A 27,002-nucleotide genomic window follows, 5' to 3' on the forward strand; every position below is an offset into this window, starting at 1 on the left:
AGATGATCCATCAGTAAATACGGTAATAGCTGAAGAAAGAGGAGAGTGAACAGTATTCTTTGGGAAGAGAAATGGATGCAACTTTGCAAATTGAATCAATTTATCAGCTGGATAATGGGTAGTAATGCGCCCTGTAAAATGGGCTAGAGCAAGAGCCCAAGAATCATTAAATTGTTGCAAATGAGCTTGTTGCTCTCCGGTGTATGGGACTGTAATATAATGTGGATCTCTTCCCAAATATAAGGTTGAGGCAGAGCGTCCTTCAGCAATTAAGGAGCAAACTAAATCAGGATAAGCAGCTAAAGCTTTTGAAGGGGACACATGCATATGTATCCAATACATAGGACTATGCTGAAAAAGCACTCCAGTTGGCATATGAGGAGTGGGTAGAATAAGTAAACCCCATTCTTGATTATAGTCACAGTAAGTACATTGCTGATTTTCAATGGCTTGTTCTACTTCTCGTAAAGCCAAAGAAGCTTCAGCGGTTAGTTTTCTAGGAGAACGAGGATTAGTATCTCCTTTAAGAATGTCAAACAAAGGCTTTAAAGTTCCAGTTGAAAGTTTTAAATAGGGACGAATCCAATTAATATCGCCCAAAAACTTCTGAAAATCATTTAAAGTTAAGAGGGAATCCGTACGTAGCTGAATCTTTTGTGTTTGAAAAGTAAAATTATGTAAACGGAATCCCAAATATGCATATGGACAAAATCGCTGAACCTTTTCATCAGCAATCTGAAGGCCAAAAGTTTTTAAAGAAATCAACATTTGATCAAATACAGTTAATAAATAACCTTCTTGAGAGTGAGCAATTAAAATATCATCCATATAATGAATCAAATAAACGTCTGGATATTTTGAACGAATAGGTTGTAACGCTCTAGCAACAAACTTTTGACATAAGGTGGGGCTGTTTGCCATACCCTGAGGCAAAACCAGCCAGTGATAACGTTGCATAGGTTCCTTGAAATTTGTAGAAGGAACACTAAATGCAAATCTCTTGCAATCATCAGGATATAGAGGAATAGTATAAAAACAATCTTTTAAACCAATAATAATCTTATAAGTTCCTTCAGGAATCGCCATAGGAGTAGGCAAACCAGGTTGTAAAGAACCCATCAATTCCAAAGTTTCATTTACTTTACGTAAATCTTGCAACAATCTCCATTTACCAGACTTCTTTTTTATAATAAATATAGGAGAATTCCAAGGCGAATTAGAAGGAGCAATATGTCCGCTGTCCAATTGTTCCTGCACCAATTGTTTCGCAGCGGCAATTTTCTCTTGAGAAAGGGGCCATTGAGGAACCCACACAGGCTGATCGGATTTCCATACGATAGGGTCTGCATGAGCTGCAGGATGATCAAAGGCCCCCATTAAAAATGCCCTAAGCCTTTTCTATCTCTCTTTCCTTTAACCTGCAAAGGTTGAGTAATTCCCTGTTTGTGTTTTCCTAGGCCTTGATTTGGGTATAGTCCTTGTGACAGCAATTGGTGAGAAATCGTAGGATTAGGACTATACAAAAATACTCCCATGTTTGACATAATATCTCTTCCCCATAAATTAACAGGCAAATTTGGAAGGATATATGGTTGAAATATCCCAGAATGTCCTTCCTCATCTTTCCAGGAAAGAAAAGCGGAACTTTGTTCTGGATTATGAAACTGGCCAATTCCTTGTAACATAGAGAGAGCAATTTGCCTTGGCCAGTGTTCAGGCCAGTGGGAAGCAGCAATTACAGAAATATCTGCTCCAGTATCTAGAATGCCTTTAAATTTTTTGCCTTGAATCTCTAAAGTTAACTCAGGTCTCTGATCGCTTATCTGTTGAACCCAATAAGCATCAGAGGAACCAAAACCTGCAGTACCTCTTTTAAAATTAGATTTGTTCTTTCCAACAGTAAGAGTAGGTAACAAGATTAATTGAGCAATACGTTGTCCTGCAGGAATGGCCGTTATCGTTCGAGGAGAGTGAGCCATTACCTTGATCTCTCCTTCAAAATCAGAGTCAATCACTCCTGGAGCAACAAGTAGCCCTTTCATAGTTGTACTGCTACGCCCTAATAATAATCCTACACTACTGGGAGGCAAAGGCCCATAAATTCCAGTAGGGAGGGCTTGCATTCCCATTTCTGGGGTTAATACTGTGTAGGTGGTGGCACAGAGGTCCAATCCTGCACTCCCTGGGGTTGCTCTATAGAGGTCTGAAATACTTGGTCTGGAAGAAACGGGTTGTGGCTGACCTGAGAGGTCTCCTGAATTGCCCCGTAACATTGTTTCGGGGCCTGGGGCTGGCCCCTCACCCAGTTTCCCTGGTTCAGAAGTTGTCCATTTATATCAGTCTTAGATCTGCAATCTTTAGCCCAGTGTTTTCCTTTTTTACATTTTGGACATAAACCAGGACTGGTTACTAATATATCTTGACCAGGCGGTTGTTGCCCTCTTTTAGGACATTGATTTGCTCGATGCCCCAGTTGTCCACATGCATAGCAACTACCAGGAGGGCCAGCTACCCTGGAAGTTCCTTGAAAATTTCTCTTTGGGCGGTTTTGTTGGAACAAAACCTCTTTAACTGTTTTTCCTTGTAAAGCTGCAGCTAAGGCAATTCCTTGAACATAGGATGGTCCTATGTCAGCACAGATTCGTATGAAATCAGCTAAATTACTCTTTTTTCTGTATGGTCTTAGAGCGGCCTGGCAAGCAGAGTTAGCATTCTCATAAGCTAATTGCTTAGCCAAAACCAATCCTGCTTGCTCGTCTCCTATCACTTTACCAATAGTTTCCATAAGGCGAGCAACAAAGTCTTGGTATGGCTCGTCAGGTCCCTGCCGAATTTTGGACAAATCTTCAGTTTTATTCTCAGAATTGGGCAGCTTTCTCCATGCTCTTAACGCTGCTGCATTTATCTGAGGATAGGCACCAGGCAAATAACCCAATTGTGAGTGAGTGTCTTGATATTGTCCTTCTCCAGTTAATTGCTCTAATGTAACTTGGATGCCCTGTCTCTGATTAATACTAGCTGTAGCTGCACAATTTTCATAGAATTCTGATTTCCAAAGTAGATAATTTCCACCAGATAGGCAGGCACGTGCCACTTGCTTCCAATCATTTGGAGGTAAATATTGATTTCCTAAACTTTCAACAATGGCTTGTGTAAAAGGCGCAGTAGGTCCATATTGAGCACAAGCCATTTTTAATTCTTTTAATTGTTTAAAAGGAATAGTTTCATAGTATCTCTGCTGTTGGGCATCCTCAAGGACTGGATATACTAAAGAAAAACCAGGAATGTGTTCTCCTTCTTTACTAGCTTGTTGCAAAGCCTTTTGTAAAGGACTTAAAACAACAAATTTTGATGCCTTCTCCTCCTGTGGAGAATAACTAGGAGGAGGAGACGAAATTATTGGCGGCTTTTTCTGCTCCTTCTTAGATTCTGTTGAACACATTCCGTAATAATATCTTTAAATTTAGACATGTCAAAAGCTTTATTTTCCTCAAAAAAAGATGCCCCAAGGATCTTCATCCTTGTGGTAACGGGCAGCTTGATCCTCTAACTCCTCTTGATCAGCTGGATCTAGTTCTGAATCAAAAGGACTATCGGTTGCATTTACTGCAGGAGGAACAGAAGGAATTTCTTTAAAATCTGGATTAGTAGGAGCAGAAGGCTCAATATTTTCTATTTTCACAGTATCAAATTTCTCTCCCTCAGTGGCTGGGTCGAGGCAATCTCTAATTAGTAGCCATAAAGGAAGTATAGTAGCTGGCATTTTATTTGGACCATTGGCAGTATAATAGTCTCTTAGGCGAACTCCAACAACCTTCCAAGTTTCTAAATTAACAGTACCCTGCTCTGGAAGCCAAGGACAGATTTCTTTTACAAAAACAAGAAATTGTTCTAAACATTGTTTCGAGACCTGAATTCCCCTTTCCTTTAACATCACTCTAAGTATCTGTACAAATAAACCTTTACTATTATTTTGCCCCATACTCTCAAATACACTCCCCGCGGAAACTTACTTTCACTTTAAATCCGAGAGCTCTCCGTTCTCTTCCGCGGCGGTCGCTGCAGCAAACTCCTTCCAGATTTCGGGTCCCTGTTCGGGCGCCACTTGTCGGAGCCAGCCGACAATCGATCAGGTCCAGAAATCTGTGCTGCAGGACTGAGAAAAGGAAAGACGTAACAAAGAGACAGCAAGACAAGAAAAGTTGGGGTTGAGAGGGTCTCACTCTAGCCCGCAAGACGCTAGGTCAAGAGTGAACGACGAGTTTATTTCTTGCAGTCAATTTATATGATTTTAACCGATTAGCTCATACATTCCTGCCTAGAGGCAAAGGTAGTGTTTTAAGGCGTGTACTAAAACCATTAACTTGTATATTGTTACAGACATCATTATTGTTTACAGTTCTTGTAAAAGATTAAGAGTTCCTGGATCCAAGATGATAAGCTAAGACATTGTTCCTCTAGGCTAACATCGTGACTCGTGTATATTTAGCTCAGGTGATTGTTCTCTAAATAGATTACTGATTTGTGTGCCAATTGTATCTCTCCCTCTGAAGGTCCTTTGTGACTTAGTAGCTCAAGGGTATTTCCTCAGGCATAGGCGCACCTGGTGCATTCTTTAGTAAAAGGTGTGGCGGGACAGAGATTGTTCTGACTCAATTGACCTTTGAGCCGGGCGCCCCGCACTGTGGGAGTTTAGGCCCAACCTTTGTGCTCGGCAGCTTCAATCTCAGAGCCTGGCGCCCTGCACTTTGGGGTTTTACGCCCAAGTTTTGTGCTCGGCAGCCCTCCGTCATGAGCGGCTCCCCGCAAGATGGCAAAGTCAGGGAAGACCTTTCTGAGGCTGTAATGTTTAAACTAAGGTCTAGATGTTGAAGAGAGGCTTCTAGCAGTCAAGGGTTCCAAGGCAAGAAAGGGGGTTGGCATGTGTGAAGAGCTGAATGCAGCTGTGGGTAATGGATGTGTTGGTGCAGACTTCCTCTTCAAGGGACTGGGCCTGTATCTGGCTTACAGGGTACCTTATAGTAAGTGGGACCTAAGTATTCAGTTCATGAGAGACTGAGTCATCACCTATTCTTTCCTCAGATTATGATGGGATGAGAATGTTTCTGTAGACTGGGACAAGGACAACTGCACTTTTATTTATTTTTTATCACTGCTGATCCTAAACTGGATGAGACAAAGAAGGATGAAAAATGTTGATACATTGGATACATATTGGGCATATATACACTAGGTTATATCTATACATATTCCAGTATATAATATGGATTAATAATCTGCATATATGTAGTATATAATGTGGTTAGTACTAGGATATGGTAGTAAAACAACTTCTAAAGAGAAGGATAAGATGAAGAAACTGTGCCAAGCCAGACCACCACAGGAATCGAGGATCAGAGACATCAAGAGGAATGAAATCATCTTCTCTTGTGTGTGGTGGATAGAAATGGGTTGGGTATCAACTCTGCCCACTCAAGCCGTATGCATAATAAACAAATCGTTTTACCTCTAGAAGCATCAGCTGTGAAATGGGAATTATAATAATACTTATCCTACAGGGATTATATGAAGTTTAAATGAAATGATGATTGAAACTAGCTCAGCAGGGCACCTGACACAAAGTAAACTCTTCAATGTTTACTTGCACTATGGATGTTATAATTTTTTTGTTCCTCAGTTTTCTAGACCTCAAATTTATGTTTTGGTCTCATATTTTTATGACTTGAATTCATATTTTGGCTTTTTCCTTTCTAGGCTTTAAAAAATGCCCCTATAGAGAAAATTGTGCAAATCTGAATGACCCAGGTTTTCTTTTCAACCTCTAAGTACATTTAAATAAGTGAGAAGCTTCTTTGTTCCTAGAACCTGTTACTGACTGTAGTCAGAACATTCATACTGGTCACTCAAACAGCAAAATGGTAACTGAATATAACCATTATTCCAAATACCTAGATGTTTGAATAAAATAGCACAGATGCTTTTGTGTGTGGAAACTCTGGCATACTCCAAAACATTCGTGGATTACCAATTATAAGCAAAGCATGGTATTAATTGCTTTTGAAGAGGTGAAGATGAATTAGATACAAATAATATAGGTTTAATATTTCCAGCACTTTTCCAGCATATTTAAAAGTTATTATTGCATTAGACTTATAGCACATTTGGTAACTTATTATTTTTTATGGGTTTTTCTTACATTTGCAGAAACAGAAGTTTGGAAAGGCAAAGTGAGGTGCCCATGGGTAATAAATTTTAATAATAGGATCTGAATTTATTGTTTTGACTCCCACTGCTCTTTTCACCGCATAAAAATCCAACTAGATAAACCATATTCACCTGGCAACTGAGCTAAGCATAACTTCTCATGTAATGTATCCACTAGCTCTAAACAATAGGAGATACTGAATAAGGTACAAAACCACTAAGATTTTATAGTCCGAAGATATATGCTCAAGTCTCAGCTCTGCCATTTACTCTTTGGGGCCTTGGATGAGTCTCTCAACCTTGTTGAGCTTTTCCCTCATCTTGTTGTGAAGATAAAATTATATGGTGTAGTGAAAAGCCATTGATATAACCAAAACACTCTACAAATGTAACATTCTGTTGGTTACAAGATGTTGATTTGATATTTGCAAAATTCTAAGTTTTGAGATTTTCATGATTTTTTTGTATATTACACTTAAGATATGTAAGAAATGCTCTGTATAACTGGTGTAGGATACCTTAAACATCTTCATATAGGACAGTTTTCCCATGAAACACTTCTATAGTATGCAGATGGCTCATTTTAAGGAAAATTATTTATCCTATTGTTTATCCAAACCCATATAATCAAAAAGTATGTTATAGTTTTGTCCTACCACATGTATTTTTTCCCAAAAGATGTTTAAAAACTTCTCTTACTCTACCTATCCTCTGGATTCTGGAGGTTAGTAGATCCTCAGTATGCTAAGTACTTTTAAAAGGCTGTTTTTGTTACGTCCTCACACACTTGTAATAAAGTGTTATTTCTCCCCACCGTTTGGGTACTGTAGTTGCCAGAAACAGCCAACGAACTTCTGAAAGTGCTTATTAGGGAACATCCTGCTAATTGCTTTTGATCTGCCTTAAAGAGAGCAATTAGCAACAACTCAAATTTTATGTTTGGGGATATGAACATTCTCATGACCAAACTTAGTCCTAAAAGTTTATTATAGAAGAAATGATGCTTCTAATCCCATGCACATATTTAAAGAGTTAGGCTGATGTTTTTCTCAGCTCTTTTTCCCTTTGAGACACAGTATAGCATTCCTTCACGAGGGGTTCGGTTTCACATGTATTTGTTTAGTACTTATGGGAGTCTAAACTGATGATTAATAGTTGAGAATCACTTTAAAAAATGTATGGCTGAAGGCAGAAAATAAAGCGGTGATTGGTTCATTAAGCAATTCAATCCCAAACTGTACAAAGTGTAAATTTAATCCTGCCTGAAGCCTGACTGATTCTGTCATAAACACTTTTCATAAACCTTACACTTAAACCTGGTCTTGCAGTTTTATTAATCTAGCAATAATTCAAAATGACAACCCATGTAACAGTATAAATCTATAAGATGGATATCATAAAACTTACACCATTGCAAGACCATTGGTAATCACGTGAAAATGCAGTTTCTGTTAGGCATTCTTTCTGAATTGTTGCTTTTGCCTTGGTTGAGCAGATGTGTTGACTGTAACACTGTCTCAATGTGTTGGCACGCCCGAAGGGAAAAAAAAGAGAAATTCAGATAGACACTGATGATAAAAAGTTCAGGAGTTTGGAGAGCCTTATTTGCAAAACTCAGGGAGCAATTTAGCAAAGACTTATATTTGTGGAGTTTATATTCTCCGGAAAGATTCCTTTTCTGTGTTGTTATGTGGAATTTTTAGCTCTTGGATTTAATGGCTGTGTTGATATTCTGTGGATGTTTGAGGGCCCTGGGCTCAGAAACTCAAATGAAGTCCCAGCTGTCAGACTTTTGGTTTTCTTGGTTCTCAGTCTAGGGGTTAGATGCACTCTCAGACTAGATCATAGGACACTTAACAGGATTGAAGTAATATATTCCTAAGATTATTTGAAACAGAACTGCATTTCTGTGTCATATGGGGCAGAGAGACATTTCCCAGAATAAGCTCAGGAGTCCATAAGAGCTGGAGGGTTCGTTTTCATATGCTTGCCGTAGTCCCTCACCAGCAACAATCTGCTCTCAAATAAGTGAGTCTTGAAGGAGGGTTCAGACACCTACTATTGAACCCATGGGACACTCAATATTTTTATAAGATAAGTGTTGGAAAAATATCTGAAGCCATAGGATTTTTTTCCCTTTGCATGGGCTTTATGGACCTATTGACTATATGTGAGAAAACACAATTCACTTTGATGTGACAAGGAACGAAAACCGAGGTTGCATTACACGGTGCTTTCACATAGTCACAACTATAATAGGATGTGTTTGTAATTTTTTGAAGATCTTCTCTGCTAGATCTTGAACTCCTCTAGGGCTTACTGTAATGCTTAGCACATGGCAGATGCTCATTTAGCTTGTTGAATGATTTAATCGCCAAGGTCATAACTATGCAGTGGGAAGAGAAATACAAAATTTTGAATGTTCATCCACTTTATTGACTAACAATTTACATTCCAACTTCATTCCTAAGTAGCTACTACTTAAGGAGTGTGTGGTGTGTGTATGTGCGTGTTTAGGGGGCACTTGTGTAGGGATTGTAGGGGTAATTCATTGGAAGATGATAAACACTGTACCTTTTATTTAGCAATTCATTAAAAATGTAGTAAGCATAACTTGGCATTCTTACATGGGAGTTGAAGACATCCACATTAGCTCCTATGAATTTTCTATTTTCCTTATCAGATGTGTCTCTCAAAAAGAGTGTATTCCTTTAGTCTTCCAAATACAGGAAAACACAGCAATAATGTGAATTTGATTATCACGAACAGTTGGCAATTGGTTCCAATTTTCTGTTCAGCCCTTGATCTCCAACCAAGTGGATAGTGGGTGTGGGTGATAGGTTAATGTTGTTATCCGGCAGTGGTGGTGAGCTTGGGGAAATGTGGACAGGAGGGTGGGACCCTGTGGGAAACCTTCAGGCATTAGACAATCCCCTTCCTTAAAAGTAGCAAACTAGGCGTTAGGAACCTGTGTTCCTCTTGTCCCAGGGGCCTCCTGACCCATTCTCCTTGGTTCAGTCTGAAATCCCCCCTCCCCATCCCTGTCCCTAAACTGCCATATTCTTAGAATTTCTGCTTCTATCTTTGAAAACTCTCATACTTAATTAGAACAAAAAATTGTTACCAGAGGTGCCAAACGGCAACCAGTACAGATGAGTTTGGATAAATCTCTCATTTCATTAACGTGTAATGATGGAGACCTGTATTTTACCCAAGGTCTTTTTTGTTTTGTTTTTGTTTTTGACTCCATTTATAGCCTATGTCACGGCTTGCTGAAGGTCAAGTGGCTTCATTTATATATCAACCACAATCATTTTGTCTAACCAATGAAAAAGTAAGTATACTAATGACTGTATATAAAATAAACAACTTTATACTGTGTACCACAGGGAACTATATTCAATATCTTGTAGTAACCTATAATGAAAACGAACATGAAAAGGAACATATGTATGACTGAAATATCATGCTGTACACCAGAAATTGACACGACATTGTAAACTGACTATACTTCAAAAAAAAAGGTGAAAAATTTTGACAGCCTATGTTCAGTTGAATTGTGTGTTCTATATTTATTAAGAGGCAATTTTATAGTAAGTCAAAATGTGAACTATGCATAGTGCAGTGTTACTGTTGCCATATGATCAGATACCAAAACAAATAGGGATTTGCTGTCTTCCTCCGTCTCCATGTGATAGGGTGAGCTTTTTGATTTTAACTTCCAGGTAGTGCAAACGATTTTCTTACTTACATTCACTCATAATATTATTTAAAGCTCTTCATATGAGCATTGAACTACAAGAGAACCAGCAAATATCAGAGTCAGAATCACAACCTGATTTATTATCCTAATTAATTTGCTATCCCAATAGAGAGACTTTCATTCAAATACGAGGACAATTATAGTATACAATAATAAACACTTTGGCTGCAGCTATTTTCAAAGCCCATTTAGTTGAATGCAAACAGCTGAGTAAAATAATTGAGGAACTTTTGCTATTTTCCTTTAACCTAAAAAATAAGACTTCTTGAATTTGTGCATTTTTATTTGTATGCAGGGCCTACATATCTGTTTATCTTTTCATTTGCCATTTTCATGTCAAGGGGGAAGGAGAGGGAGAAAATGGACTCATCTTTAGGGCAAGCAGAACTCACCATTCCTCTTCTTAGTGCTTCTGCTTAATTGATACTAATTAGGAGAAAAGAAACTTAACAGCTGAGAAATTCTTTAGAGCTTTGACATGAATAGGGACAAGTAGAAAGAACTTTCATTCAGAAATGGAGAGGGACTTCTGTAGTTATTTTTCTTTCTTTATTGCTTTTGGATAAGAACACAAGGGTTTTACAGCTCTAGAATTTGCCACCTGTCTTTCCACACGGTGGTAGGGTAGGAACAATAGTGTTTATTTACAAAAAGTAGATTTGACTTGCTGTCAAAATTTAATATAGAAAAGCTTATTTAAATTCAGAAATCTCTAAGGGTCTTAATGCATATTTTCCTTTTTTGAGGTCATAAATACTTGTAGAGATTTCTTATTGGTATCCTAATAGTTGATTTGTCACCCATCTTCTGAGAGCAAGCAACAGAAAACTCTGAAAATTTAACTTTAAAATGTTTTTTAAATTTATATTTAATTCACACGCAAACTTCACTCTTTTTGGTGTACAGTTCCAAGAACTTTTGAACAGAGTGTCCTGTAACTACTGTCCTCATCAAGATACAGAAGATTTCTATCATCCCAAATTATTTCCTCAGGAGCTGCCTCTAGTCAGTCTCTCCTCCTACCTCAATCCCTGGCAACAGTGATCTATTCTCGGTCTGTAGTTTTACTTTGTCCTGAATGTCATATGAATGGAATCATACAGTATGTAGCTTTTTGAGTCTGACTTCCCTTACTTAATATTTCAGATTCATCTATGCTACTGTGTATCAATAATTTATTCATTTTTATTGCTAATATGTCACATGCACTGGTTGAAAGATACTACTTTTTTTTCCCCAATTTTAAGTGATTATAAAGAAAATACCATAAACTTCTTGTGCTGTAAATGGGGGAGTAAGTTCCTCTTGTGGAGTCTTTAAGGATCACTCCAACATGGTTTCAGAATTTACACTCAGAGGCATTGAAAGATTTGTTATACTCACAAGTCCTAGAAGAGGAAGGCAGGGGACCATCTGGGAGGCGCTCTCAGTGAGAAGGTTCAGCCAAGCAGGTGGGGAGCCAAGAGAGTGAAGACCTGTGGGCAAGTGCCTTTACTGGGGGTCATGGTAGAGTCCACCGCAAAAGGTGTGAGCACTTTCATTGGTGCATTGAATGAAGGTCACTAGGTCACAGTCAAAGGAGAGCAAGAAGGGTTACTTGTGGCAGGGACCAGCCTCATCGCCCTGGTTACCTGGTCACCTGGGTGGGTGCTCCCACAGCCTGTGTCTTGGGCTGTTGAGGCATCAGGAAAATACAACATTTTAAAAATTTACAGTATGCTTCTGCATACAAGTTCTGATGTGCCCACTGTCTTAATTTCTCTTGGGTAAATATTTAGAAATATAATCACTGTGCCCTATAGTAAGGTATTAACTTCATAGGAAATTGACAAGCTATTTTCTTCTTTTTTTGACAAATACTTAAATCATTTATTGCCATACTATTTCTTTAAAGTAGATGTATCATTTCATTCTCACTGGCAATGTATGAGTATTCTAGTTGCTCTGCATTCTCACTAATATTTGGTATTGTTGGTTTTTAATTTTATTTCACTTTCCTTGTAGGTATGTAGTCCTATCACACTGTGGTTTTAATTTGCATTTATCCAATGACTAATGATACTGAGTTTCTTTCCACGTGCTTATTTGCTATCTTTATTTCTTTTTTGATATTTAAAGTATTTTTCCAGTGTTTTTGTTGTGTGTCTTTCACAATACAAAACTTTTGGTTTTGATGAAGTCCAATTTACCAATTTTTTTTTTTCTTTTGTGGATCATGATTTTAGGGTCATATTTAAGATGACTTCACCTACGTCAGGATTACAAAGAGTATCTCCTATGTTTTCTCCTAGAAGTTTTATTGTCTTAGGTTTAAATTTTGGTCTGTGATACATTTTTGAGTTAAGTTTTAAGTGCAATGTGAGATGTGGGTTGAAGTTCATTTTTTTGTTTTGCATGTGTAGATCTATTCTAGCATCATTGTTTGGAAAAGACTTTTTTTTCCCCATTGAATTGCCTTTGTGCTTCTGTCAAAATTCGATCGTCCTTATTTGGGTGAATTTCTGGACTCTTCTGTTACACTGAACTATGTCTGAACTCTTGTCAGTACTACACCATTTTGTTTCCTGTAACTTTACAGTAAGTTTTGAGAGAAGTTAGTATGTTCTTTTGCAAAGGTGTTTTGGCTATTCCAGTTTTTTTCTTTCCACATAAACTTCTGAATTAGCTTGTCAATATCTATGAAAAAATAACCTGGGATTTGGACAGGGATTGCATTTGATCTAGAAATCAGCTTTGTGGGTATTGTTAACAGTATCAAGCCTTCTAATTCATGAACATGGTATACTTGTGCATTTATCTGGGTCTTTGATTATGTTGTGTTATTTCCTTCCTTCTACTTGCTTTGGGCTTAATTTGCTCTTTTTCTAGTTTATTAATGTGGATTAAGGTGAAACTATAACTTGATACCTTTTTTTACTTCTACAATATATACATTTAATGCTGTAAATATTCTTTAAGTACTGATTTAATTATACCCCACAGATTTTAGTATGCTGTATTTTAATTTCATGTAGTTCAAATATTGTTTAACTTACTTGACTTTAATTTCCTTGACTAAGGTGTTGTTTGAAAATTAAAAATGTTAAATATTGGGGGGATTTTCCAAGTATATTTTTTTGGTTTCTAGTTTATTTCTGTTATTATAGAACATACTTCATATGACTTTAAAATTCTTTCTAAGATTTGATTTGTTTTATGGCAGAGCTCAGTGAATGTTTCCATGTGCCCTTGTAAAGAATGTGTATTTGGTTGTCATTTGGTAAAGCATTATGTGAAGTGTCAGTCAGGTCACATTGATCAGTAGTGTTACAGAAGTCTCCTACATCCTTGTTGCTTTTTTCCTTTTCTTCACTGAGAGAGGCTTTTTGGATTCTATGCGTATGCTTATGAACTCACTTGTTCTACCACTTTTACCCACTTTAAAAAAAATTGAGGCACATTTTTAAGGTAATACACATTTAACTTATGTCTTCATTGTGAATTGACCCTTTTTTAAAAATTGAAGTATAGTTGATTTACAATATTGTGTTTCAGGTGTACAGCAAAGTGATTTATATATTTAATGTACACACACACAGTTTTCCTTCAGATTATTTTCCATTATACGTTATTGCAAGATATTGAGTATAGTTCTCTGTGCTACACAGTAAATCACTGTTGCTTATCTATTTTTTGTATAGTAGTTTGTATCTGTTAATCCCACACTCCTAATTTATACCTCCCTCCTTTCCCATTTGGTAACCGTAAGTCTGTTTTCTATGTCTGAACCTATTTTTGTTTTGTATATAGACTCTTGTTAAAAAATGAAGTCCTTTATTCTAATATATTTTCTTCTTAACTCTACTTTGCCTAGTATTAATATGATCACTGTGTTTTCTTTAATGTTGCGTTTTCCCTTTTACTCTTAACCTGTTTATGTCATTATATTTGCAGGGCGGCTATGCTCACCACTATGCCACCAATGTTATTTATGTCATTCTATTTGAAGTGGGTTTCTTGTAGAGTAGATATAATTTTCTGTTTTTAATTTTAATCCAGTCTAACACACTGTCTTTTAACTGGTGTGTTTAAATCATTTGTATTCAATGTAATACGGTCGAATATAGATGCATCGTTTTAATATTTGTTGTCTCTAATTTTTCTTCTTTTTTGTCACTTTTTGTTAGCTACTTTTGGGCTATATTGCTTCATATTTCTAACAGGTTATGCTAGGGAATAAAATGCACACAACTTATCTTTTAAAGTCGACATAGAGTAGTGATATTTTAAATGTGACATTATGTGTTCCTTAGTCCTCCGGATAATGTTGCTTTTGAACCCCCCTCCCACCCCCTTAACTTTTTTTTTGGTAGGCAATCAACTTACACCATCAGGTTTATCTCATTTTCTGTTGGTGGGATTTACGATGTCAGGGCAGTTTTTGAAGCCTTTGCAGTGCTACTTTGACTAAGTTCTGTGCACTTATTTTGGTAAGTGGGTCATGTTTTGTACTGTTGTTCAGTTCTTCTAGCCTATGCTATGCTAATCTGGGTTTGGGTTTGTGCACTGCATGTAACACATATGTGTAGAGGTGAGCCTGAAACTAGTGCTGGATCCTAGACAGAATTAGAGAATTCGCTTCTCCATCTCTCTCCTTCACAGGAATCCCCTCCACAATCTTTGGCCTCTGGGATCCCCTTTTCCTTGTTCTCTTTCCAGAAAGACAGGAAATTTCCTTGGAATTTTGTCCACTGCACACTTCCACAACTGGGGCCATCCACAGATCAAAACCAGGGGAAGGAAAGGTGGTGTATTTGTGTGCAGGGCTGCCATAACAAATTACCGCAAACTGAGTGGCTTAAACAACAGACATTTATTGTCTTACAGTTCTGGAGGTTAGAACTCTGAGATCAAAGTGTTGGCAGGGCCATGCTCCCTCTGGCTTCAGGGAAGGATCTGTTCCAAGCCCCTCTCCTAGTTTCTGGTAGCTGCTGCTTCCTGTGTGCATGCTTCTCTGTGACCAAATTTCCCCCTTTCTGTAAGAACAGCAGTACACTTGGACTAGGGTTTGCCCTAATCAATTCATTTTAACTTGATTACCTCTGAAGAGACTCTAAACCCAGATAAGGTCACATTCTGAGCTACTAGGGGTTAGGACCCCAGCATATCTCTTGTTGGGACATACTGTATCCCATACTAGATAAGGGGAAAAATTCCAGGAAATTAATCATTGCACTGGTCACTTCAAGTTTTGACTACCCTTTTCAGTTGACTTATCTGCCTTTCAGAATTTTCAGGTAGCTGCCTTTTGTATTTTGCCCAGAGATTTTATTTGTAATAAGTGGATAGATAGGTTGTGGTTGGCGTCCTTCCAACTGGAAATTGTAGCTTTAAAAAACAAGTAAAAGATCTTTAGTTTTAGAGCTGTATAATTACTTCTCAGGCTCAATCTGGTGTGGAAGCCAAACGAAGAACCCGAGTTGAAATGGGTCGCAGGCTGAAAGTTTATTTGGAGGAGAATTTTGAGTCCAGTGTGTAAGAAACTAGCTACGGGTTGAGGTGAAGTTTATTCCAATATCTGAAATACTATGACTTAGAGCAACTTGGGTTCATACGCCCGATTCTCTTTCAGGGGTGCTACCCTTGATTGATTTTCTTGGGGTCAGAATTTGGCAGTACGATTAGGACTAGAAAAATAAGTTGCATATTATTTCAAATGGTTGCTGTTTGTGATAAAGTTCCCTTCAATTTATTATGTACATATTCATTTACTGCTTTCTGGGATTACAAAGATACATTAGGAATAGTTCCTGAGTTTAAGGAGCCACAGTATAGGAAGGAAGTGAGAAACATGGGCAGAAAAATGTAGCGTTGATATGCTAAGTGCTCTGACCAAAGTATTAAGGCACACAGGAGGTGGGTGAGGCTGGAGAGTAAGTAGTATCTAAACCAAGAATCAGAGAAAGAGAATGATCTCAACATGTAGGGGGAATTGGGAAGTGGAGAACGGCAGCTAAGCAAACAATGCAAATGGGCTTTGAGAGTGTAAAGGGAGCTCTGGTGCACATTTCTTGAAAGCATCGTTTATCAAAAAGCATTATGTATTTACCCTAAGACTTTGTTATTTTGTGGCCAAGACAGAGATGAACAGGAGCCTTACAAAAAAACAAAACAAAACAAAACTGAACAAAACTCAACCAAACAAAGAAACAAGCCCTTAGTTGGAGCAAATATATTTTAGGGAAAGGACTGAAGCATTTGCTACTATTTTTAAAAATTTCTTTTAAGGATTGATCTGAGAAAGATCACACAAGATAGAAATATAGAAGGGCCTCAGGAGAATGAACTTTTACGCCCACAGGCACCTTTCTATTTCTTTGATTCATTACATTCAATAATTCAGAATGCTTCCTTCACAGTTTGATCTGAGCATAATTGGGCAGGGAAGGGGAAGTAATTTATAAATGCCACCCAAAGTTAGGTTGTACCCTGAAGTCTTTTACTGGAAATCTTACTTTGTTTTGAAGTTAATTGGAGAGCACTGTTGGACAAGGCACTGGAGAAAGAATTAACTTAAGTTTCTCTGAAAATTGGCACTCAGGCCTTGTGTGAGCCACATAGGTCAAAATCTGTGTAGTTTGCTCTTGCCCGTTATCATCAGTACAACCGTGGTGATACTTATTTATCATAAAGTAAGCCGGCTGATGGAACTGTTTGGGCTGTCCTTTCCTAGTGGACTCTCCTGTACTGTTTAAGTAGCCAAAATTTCAGGTAGCACATGTTAAGTTACATCGAATAAATCATGTGCAATCATGTTGAAATGAAAAAGGTCGTTGTCTACAGCATGAGAGGAACCCAGAGCCCCAGATGTGCAGGATGGAACTGGGAAGTTGCCTTGGGGTTGGGGTACAGAGTCATGCCATCCATCTATAGTCCAGGAAGCCACCAATCTCTAATTTCTTATGTAAAATAGCATTATTTAAAAATGTTTAGAACACATTTCAGAGTCCTAGAATTACTACAGGACTCAAATAGTGCTTCCGTGTTTACCCACCACAGATCCACAACATGACCTGCATAACCAACAATTCAGAACCTCTTACCAGTCCCTGGACAAAATACGCCTTTTTTAAAAATACATCCCTGCCTTTGCACATATTGCTCCTTCTGCTAGAAATGTACTCCCTGATTTTGTCAGCCACCCTGGCTGGAAAATCTTCTAGTCATTCTTCATTACTCAGTTCAGACAAATGTCACTTCTTTTTCTAGTGGCTTTTTTGGCTTTCCCAGGCAGGGTTATTTTCTCCCCTGTAAACTTACAGCAGTTTAGTCACACTTTCATTATTGCCCTAATGAAATTGCATTTCAGTTTACATATTTACCTTTCTCTTGGGCCTTCTCAGCTGTCAGCTCCTTTGGGATCTTGTGTCTTTACTTTCCTGTTATAATAGAAGTGTAGTAAATGTTGACAAATATTTCAACAAAATAACTTCTGTGTTGGAAAAAAATGAATGAATAAATTATATACTATGCCTAAGAGAAAAAATTCCTATTGAATAGACCTCAGATGTAGCATTAGTGTGCTGGATATTTGTCAATTCAGATCAATTCTTTACCTTTTTATATCCTGCTCTGTGCCCAAGGAGTCTGAACTTCATACACAGAATTAACGTGGTCCCTACTCCTTGGCTTTTGTTGAGTTTGGCCAATGGGTGCCAATGATTGGCTATCAGAGGGTGAGAATAGAGTAGCGCTGGATATTTGTTCCCCTAGCCTCCTCTTTACTGTGTCTCGGGAGGTTGGCTGGGTCCCTCTACTAAAAGTCACAGCTCCACAAAGTAGCCACCCTCTCAGTTCTAGTCTCCACTCCTTCTCTTTGTCCCTGGTAATGGTCCCTTGATGTTGCTTGATCCTGGAAAATACATCGTATCTTGCTATTTCCTTATCTACACCTTTGTAAATAGTCCTTTTATTAAATTCCCCCCAACTGTCTAGTTCGGGTGTGCCTATAGGTCAGATTTTTTTAAACATTTTATTTTAGTGAGTTATAGTCATTTTACAATGTTGTGTCAAATTCCAGTGTAGAGTACAATTTTTCAGTTATACATGAACATGCATATATTCATTGTCACATTTTTTTCGCTGTGAGCTTCCACAAGATCTTGTACATATTTCCCTGTGCTATACAGTATAATCTTGTTTATCTATTCTCCATTTTGAAATCCCAGTCTGTCCCTTCCCACCCCCTACCCGCTTGGCAACCACAAGTTTGTATTCTATGTCTATGAGTCTATTTCTGTTTCGTATTTATGTTTTGGTTTTTTTTTTTTTGTTTTGTTTTGTTTTTTTAGATTCCGCATGTGAGTGATCTCATATGGTATTTTTCTTACTCTTTCTGGCTTACTTCGCTTAGAATGACATTCTCCAGGAGCATCCATGTCGCTGCAAATGGCGTTATGTTGTCGGTTTTTATGTCTGAGTAGTATTCCATTGTATAAATATACCACATCTTCTTTATCCAGTCATCTGTCGATGGACATCTAGGCTGTTTCCATGTCTTGGCTATTGTAAATAGTGCTGCTATGAACATTGGGGTGCAGGTGTCATTTTGAAGCAGGGTTCCTTCTGGATATATGCCCAAGAGCGGGATGACTGGGTCATATCAGATTATTAATAATGAATGTTTCATGCAGTAACTTCTCTCAGGTTCTTAGTGACGGAACATATGACAAAACAATAAGCGCCTACACTCATGTGTTGAAGAAACTGAGTTCCAAAAATTTTTTTGTTTTGTTCGATATTACAGTACTTTTCAGCACCTTAATCTAATATTCTGAGTGTGAGATATAGCACATAGTGTTCCCTAAATACTTACTTCCCACCACTTTGAAGTTTTCTTTGGTTGTCTTTTGTTTTGTAGCATAGTCATTCATGTATTTCAAAACTACGTGTTTTCGTTTTTTTTGCAAAGTGAAGTTCTAAAAAATGCTGCCTTCACTCACCAAGGACAAAGAAATGTAAAATGTCAACTTACACTCCTTACCACTTTTTCTGTTTGTTGTGAAGTCTATTTATTTTATTTTAGTAAAAATCCAGGGACTTAAATCACCATTCGGCTACTGAATTGATTACCTGCTTTTTTCTTTAGCTCTAAAGAACATCTTAAACTACTTTCTAGTACAGAACTGTAATGGCTAGAGAGAAAATGATCACAAGTAAGAATTATAGGGATGTAAATATAGTCACTCATAAGTTATTTCTTTTTGAAAGCAAAATAAATTGAGAACTATAAACTCCTTGTTAGCAGATGTGAACTTGAGAGACTCTGCTAATTTGTTTTACTGCCTAGCTCATAACTGTATATATCAAGACTGGCAATATTTGCAAGGACATTTATTACTTAGATTTTCTTAGCAGGAATTAAAAAAAATCCACCTATATAACAAATTACCTCCTCTTGGACTGATAAAATAATTTATCTTATAATAAGAGAGATTTATCAAACCTAATAGATCATAAATTACAGATTTTTGATCGAAGTGTCAAATTGTTCTGTGTTTGATAACCTAAGTGGCCATTAATAGTGACAGTGATATTAAGTCATTTAATTTAGAAACTTTAACATACTGAGAAGCAATAGTAAATCTCATATTTATCAACATTACTTAAATGAACTCTTAGTAAACTTGCTATGTGCTCAGAAATTCCAAGTTCCAGTTTTTCAATTACTTGGCAACTCTTTTGAAACTGTAGTGATAACTCTTTTGAAAGTGAAGTGCTTACATCATGATATTTCTAAATTTTTAACACTGAAGTTATAAAAGGAACGCGGGTTCCTGTTTTTCTTTTTAGTGAACCATGAAGCACTGGGGTTTTTTTGTTTTGTTTTGTTTTTTAACAATTTTTTTTCTTTTTTTTTGTTGGGGGGAGGCAATTAGGTTTATTTATTTTTTAATGGAGGTGCTGGGGGTTGAACCCAGGATGTTGTGCATGCTAAACATGCACTCTACTACTGAGCTATACCCTCCCCACCATGAAGCACTGGTTTTGAAAGTTTGTCAGCTATAGTAGAGCTAAAAGATGATAGATAGGGCAAAGAACATATAATCTTGTCTAGAATTACACAACATTCCTCATACAAGAGTAAGAACAATTTGATGAAAACAATGATCAAAACAATGATTTCATAGTCAAGCAAAAAATAATTGAATAAAATAATTTTGACTTGCCTATTTAAGTGCTCATTATATTTTAGGCAAAATCTCAATGACACCTAGTAATATTACAGCAAAATACTTATGTTATAAGACTATAGAGACAATTCTACAACCAGTAAGAATTATGTACCAGGAAACAAGAATCAGATTGGCTTCAGGCTTCTCTGTTATGGTAAAGATGGTCTTTTATACCCAGTCATTCCAAGGGTTCAGAAAAGAAATTACTTGGGTACTTTTCTTAGAAATATTTCTTGAATAAGTTTCTCAGTGAAGTGAAAGATGACTCAAAATTAAGAATCAAGGTGAGAGATATGCAAAATTAACGACTCAAAGTGCTGTGTTCTACTGCACATATTCAGTAACAGCCACGTGGCCCAGTGGGTTGAGCATTTCAGAAGGAGATGGGTACCACAGAATTTGCTGAATGACCCCACTACCTTTGGGTTTACTGTCAGTGTTGATGCACTGTATCACAAGACTTGGATTCTGTCATTGGGAATTACATTCCCAACTCTGCAGGAAAAAAGGAAGCTCAACGAGCTGAGATAGTCTGCTGTCTTCTAGTATAGTGAACCAAGTCAGCAGCAGCCTCCAAATTGAGCAGAGATCATTGCCTCGGTTTTATCACAAGATATCCTGGTGGTAATCTGTATTGATTCATTAGAACCTCTAACTTAATTTGTGTGCCAAACTAAGTATGCCATCCCTTTTCAGATACGTATATAAAATAGAATTACTTTCAGACGTTTGTATACAGACTCCATTTCCACAATATGTGGAGACAGTGTAGCAAATATTGGGGTATGTTATCTTTGTGTGTGTGTTTACTCCAGAAGGAACACAAAAAACAACTTCTCTCCTGAGAAATTCAGGAATGGTAGTAAAGGCTGGTGAGAGAAGTTTCCATGATCACTGCTTTGGTAGTAAAACACTTTTAATCTCAAGGAGAAAATAAAACAGGCAGCCATACCGACTAGATAAAATTAAAGAACTTAGGTAGCAGCCCAGTGAACTTGAAAATATTTTGGAAGTTGAGATAAAAAACTACACTGGGGGATGGCAGTACAATTTGACCATGTTGTATGCATTCCAGGTGGAAGCAGTAAATGAATTCATTTTCTCGCCTTGGATGACCCTCTTTAGAAGCTCTCTCTAACCTAATCATATGTAAGATGTGTTCTAATGCTCTTATGCATGGTGCCAAGTAAATGAAAAAATGAATGATGTCAATGTGCAGTTGCTTATAGTTAGATGAGGCAAATCTAGCAGTATTCTAAAGAGGCAATAATTCTCACATTTCAGTAGAGCAGAAAAATCACTTGGGGTGCTAGCTGAATTTGTGTATTTTCTGAAATTTTGATTCAGAAAGTTTGGAATAGAAGTACATAAATTAGCATTTTTGATAAGTGCCCCAGCTAATTTTTTTCACAAAATTTTTTAAAAAACAGAATGGTAATATCTTCATGCTGTGGTTTTTCTATTTGTAAAACTAGGACAATAATTACCTTAAATGTTTAAAACTAGGACAGTAATTACCTTAAGTTTTTAAAAATTGGCATGGTAATTACCTTAAAAGGTGGTTGTGATGATTAAATGAACTACTTATGTGAATTTCTTAGCATTGAACCTGGAACATTGTAAATACTCAATTTTATTTTAACAGAATTGTGTTCAAACTGGGGTAATGCTTGTGCTATAATTTTAAATAAAAGGGCTATAGACCTAGATATATAGCACAATTACATAATTGTAGTTACTGAAAAAGGACTAGAAAATACTTAGTAACGTATTAGAAGTTGTCATTAGTCTTTTTGATCTTTTCCCTAACTTTTTTCAGTATTGTAAGTGTAATGACATATTACTTTCATAACAAAAAGTAAACTTAAAAAAATGAAGTCAGGCAATAACTGTACTATATTCTTAATATTATAGATCCTAACCTTGCTATGTATTTTCATGATCTGAAGTAGTTAAGCAGGGTTGATTACTGTATTACTAACTTGCGAGATGTATTTCTGGGTCTTGCAATCTTGTATTTTATTTTTAACTACTCCATAGACCCTAAAATAAGGAGAGCAAGGATTCAGAGTGGGGAACAATTTGAAGACAGTGAAGTCTGTGAATTCTTTATAAATTTTATTTCTTTTGAAAAAGGAATAAAAAAACCTCTATCCTTTATGAAAGATTAATCCATGAGAAATGTTACATGAAGGGAGCCCGTTCCTCATGGGAGAGATGTGCGCTGTACTGTGTGTATGGTTTGTGTCACTTGCTACCACGAGATACGCAGGTAGTTTGAAGGGGATGGATGGTAAATTATCCAAGACTTTGAAAGTAATAAAAGAAACCAGGGTGTGAAAAAAACGTTCTAGACATGATTCACAGATTTATTGTAGTCATTTTGGAAGCACTGAAACAGACCAAATGTGTGGAGAAATTATTTCCAATGCGTACTGAAACTTTAAAGGCAATCAGATGGCTGAGGTTTGTGTTCCATGTAGAAACTGACTTTGAATACTAGGTTTGGGAATTAGATAGGAAAAGGAGGAGATTCATGTTTTGAGCAAGCTTGAATGACAGAAACTTACAAAGAGAAGGGGAAAAACCTAAGGAGATTAAAGTGAGAATTGGCCTGGGTAGCACAGTGAAATAGATCTTTTTCATTCAGTCTCTATCTGAGATCAGAAAGGGCTCAAAAGGCATTCATTGCAATGTAGGTAAAGGCTGAGTTGTTTCTTAAAATGAAAAAAATAAAAACTACCCCACAAAACCGTAGCTAAGTGTACAGCATTGAAGCAAGAACTGGGCATAGATATTTAATGGAAAAAAATTATACTGAAGACCTTGTTCTGTTTTCTCCTATTTTCTAAGAACATTGGGAGTCACGTATTCTGACATTTTCTATAAAATGTGGCCAATTGTATTTTATCTATAAATCTTAGCATTGTTTTGAATGGTATATAGATAAGGCTTTTAGACTGGTTTCCATAATTCATGTCCTGCTTGTTTCAGAGAATAAAGGAAATCTAAATTGGATGGCAGCAGTGGTGGTAGGATATTATAAACACACCAGTGCACTGCAGTGCCAAGTACTCTACCTCCCCTTCCCAGTAGAACCCTAGAAAAGTTGAAATGGAACTTCTCATTCATTAAAGAAGTTTCCTCCATCTCCAAAAGACGGCCATCCAGCTTCTACATGAGTCAAGATATAGCATGTCTGTTATTCACCCTGATTTTCCCATGTTAGTGATCCAATCAAAAAAGAAAGAATAAAGGTTAATTAGGCATGAAATAGTCTCAGGAAATTTAATAGTTTTCTGGAATTTGGGGGGGGGAATATTAATTTTCCCATTAAACCTTAGATCTTTTCATAGCTCTTAAACTCTGTGATTTAGCAACGATCGCCAATGTCAGCTCTGACATCATTCTTTTCATCTCTGCAATTGCACCTCCAGTCTTGATCCACTCTGATAGCTGTCACATTGCTGCCAGAATTTTTCTCAACACAAAACTGTTGCTAAATATCTCCTACTAATGTCATTCAGTGACTCCTCATTAGCTTCAAGGTAAAAATTCAAACTCTATTATATATAGTTCATAATATACCCATAATCTGGATATTTCTGTATTATAGATTGCTGCAAGAATGCTGCATAATGACACCAAATTTCAGTGGCTTCAAACAACATTTATTCTTAGTCTCCAGGTCAGCTGGGGAGTTATGCTGATCTTGCTCAGGCTTAGCTGACCTCACCTAGATCTCATACGTCTGTTGTTAGCTGACAGGTACTTGGAGGCTGGCTCTTGGCTGGGTTGGTGGAGTAATTAGGCTGGGAGTCTCCTTATCCAGCAGGCTAGCCAGAGCTTGTGTTCTGCCTGTGAGCAAGGCTCCAGGAGAAGGAATATAGAAGTTCACAGGTCTCTTGAGGCCAAGGCTTGGTCCTGGCACACTGCCAATTCTGTTGGATTCCATTAGCCAAAGTAAGTCATAAAGTTAGCCCAGATACAAGGGGTAGGGAAATAGAATTTGATGGGAGAAACTACAAATCCACAGAGCAAAGGTTGTGGATACAGGTGAAAGTGGAAACTGGGGAGATTTTTGCCTCGGGTCTACTACACTTGCCTACCTCTCTGTCTTCGATTCTTGTTAAGCACCAGCTTACTTGTTATGCCCAGTACAGTGAACTTTTATGGTTCTTTAAAATGGTATGTCACTGCTTCCTTTTATTTTTCCTCCTGATATTCCCTTTGCCTGGAACTACCTTTTGTACTTGACTAACTTCCATACATCCTTCAATAAAAATGTAATAACTACGACAATAATAGCTAAAGTATTAAGTACCTACTACATACTGGGTACCCTTCCATGTTCTTTACATGTAGTAACTCATTCAGTTCCCGTTTTTAAGATAAGTACTATTTTCTAGATTTTACAGATGGGAAAACTGAGGCCTAGTGTAGTTCTAGAACTTGTCCAAAGACACAGCTATTCTGTGCAGTAAAGTCAAGATGAACCCAGAGAGTCTAAGTCCAGCCATCACTGTCACAGCCACTGCCAACAGCTGGTGCTGATGGAGAGCGCCCTTTTGGGGGCAAACCCTCCTTCTCCCTCCCAACAGGCTTAGATGTTGCTTCTCTTGTTTTACGTCCTCCCCTGTGATCAGCCTCAGCCTGGTTCTTACCACGTTGTGTGCATTGTCATTGGGTGTCGTCGCCCTTGCGTGTGTGTGATTCTGGAGGACGGAGGCTTGTCCTTCATTTCTGGGTTCCCAGAACCTAGCACAGTGTCAGGTACAGAGTCTGGTTCTGTGGCTCATAATTCTTGAATGAATTGAGGTTTCTCAGCCCTCGCACCCTTAACATTTTCAGTGTGGCAGTTCTTGTTGGGACTGTCCTGTGTGTTACTGCAATGTTCCGGTCTCTACCCAGTCGGTGCCAGTAGCACTCCCCCAGCTGTGACAGCCAAAAGTGTCTCCAGATGTTACCAAATGTATCCTGGGGACAAAATCATGCCTGGTTGAGAACCCCTGAAATAGATGAAGGAAAATGATGGCCTTAATAGTAAAATAACCTGGGCAACTTTTAAAAGTTCCCTGGCCCCCTAGACTAATTAGAATTTCTGAGCATGGGGTCCAGGCCTCAGCCTTCTTGTTTTTGTTTTGGAGCTCTCTGGATGACTCAAATGTGTAGCCATTTGAGAACCTCTGGTCCAGAGGCTTAAATTCTAAAGAGTTGTTGTCTTAACACTCCTTCACCTGTTAAGACTTCCCTGAGTTGCAGCCAGATGTGAAATCTCTTTCCTATTTATCTTTCTGAAGTCAGGAACTACATTTGATACTTTGAATTTTCCTAAGATGCTAACATAGTGCTTCATACAGGCAGAGTTTTGTTTTTGTTTTTTTTACTTTTCAGATGAGATTGAATTAGATAAATAGCAAATCAAAGTTAGCCATCCCCAAAGCCAGGGGAAGAGAGGGCATAGCAAGCAGACTGAGGGCATTTTTGTCCCTGGCAATTGTTTGGCTAATAACTCAAATTTCTGAGTTTATATTCACCAAACTAGTAGAGTGCGCAGTACACAGCACCTCTGTCCCCCACATGCTGTCTGCATGGTACATGCTGTCTGCACGGTACATGCTGTAAAAGTACTCCTGTTACCTGCTTTTTCATTGCTCAGGATTTCAAGTGTTTCTGAGTTGAATCTATGTTACAGGTGATACTTTGAAGGCAGTTGTGAACTTTCTGTATCTCAAGTGGACATGGAAGTCTGTACGCAGGCATATTATACTTCTCTGTGTCCCACTATAATTTAAGTGTTTTCCATTTTACAAAAGTCCTTTTATTTTCAAGCAGCTTTCCAAGCATGTTTATTAAGTTTGCTGCATTATGAACTGAATGATTAAGTCCCGAGTATTGGGATTCTTTAGTTAGTTCTGTATACAATAGGATATTGATTAGTACTATATTATAAAATAGCTTCCAAGTAAACCACAGTATATAAGGAATACAATTCCCGGAAGAAATTTATAATCAAGTAGTTTTATTACAATGACTCAAAGATAATCACTCTTAAAAAGGAACATAAAATAACAAAAGTGTAATGAATTGAAATCAGCCTTTTTTGAGTATAAAGCAGTACAGTTGCAAATACTAACCATCCATAACATACCATGAGGGCAAAAGATTGAAAAACCTACCAAAATATGCTTATTAGTTACTTTAGTTTCAAATACTACTTTAGATTTGGTTCAATTAAAAATCTTAAATCTTTATTGGATCAAATCTCATCTTAAAAATAGTAAAACATTATGCTAGAGCTTAGATATAGTAAAGCTGGTTTTAAAAAATTGATTATGTCTCAGACTGAAGGATTTGAGATGCCACGACATTCTGTCTTCTGGTAAGGCACCTTGGACTTTCGTGCCTTCATGAATTGTGTTTTTGACTTTACATAACTCAATGAAAGTAAGACCATACTTTAAACCCTAGCTATAGAATTTTAAAATGTGTTCTCAGCAGAAAAATATACCCATAATCGTGGTGCTCAGGTAACTAGTGCTGACAGTCGTGAGTGAGCCTTCCTTCACTGGGGTAAATGACCGTGCCGTAAGTAGGCCACATAAATGCAAACTTCATTCAGTGGGAACTGTCTAGTTTCCTTGCTTATATTTAATAATTCTGTTGGCTAACTCTATGATGGTTTTTTTGGGGGGGAATGTCCCCAATTTTTTCACTGAAATTGGTTAAAAGAAAATAATTTACCCTGAAAGTGGAGCCCTTCTTTTACATTAATAAGGGTAAATACGTAAATTAAGCAAATCAGACCTTATTTTTATCAT

The 27,002-nt window shown here is 37.5% G+C and overlaps 1 long non-coding RNA gene across 2 annotated transcripts in view; it reads left to right on the plus strand.

Annotated features, from left to right (window-relative positions):
- LOC116280950 (uncharacterized) overlaps positions 1 to 27,002 on the plus strand; it is a 324,944-nt gene that overhangs the window by 34,096 nt on the left and 263,846 nt on the right. The gene's annotated exons all lie outside the window — the stretch shown is intronic.

Source organism: Vicugna pacos, chromosome 6, assembly GCF_048564905.1.
Source record: "Vicugna pacos chromosome 6, VicPac4, whole genome shotgun sequence".
NCBI lineage: Eukaryota > Metazoa > Chordata > Mammalia > Artiodactyla > Camelidae > Vicugna > Vicugna pacos.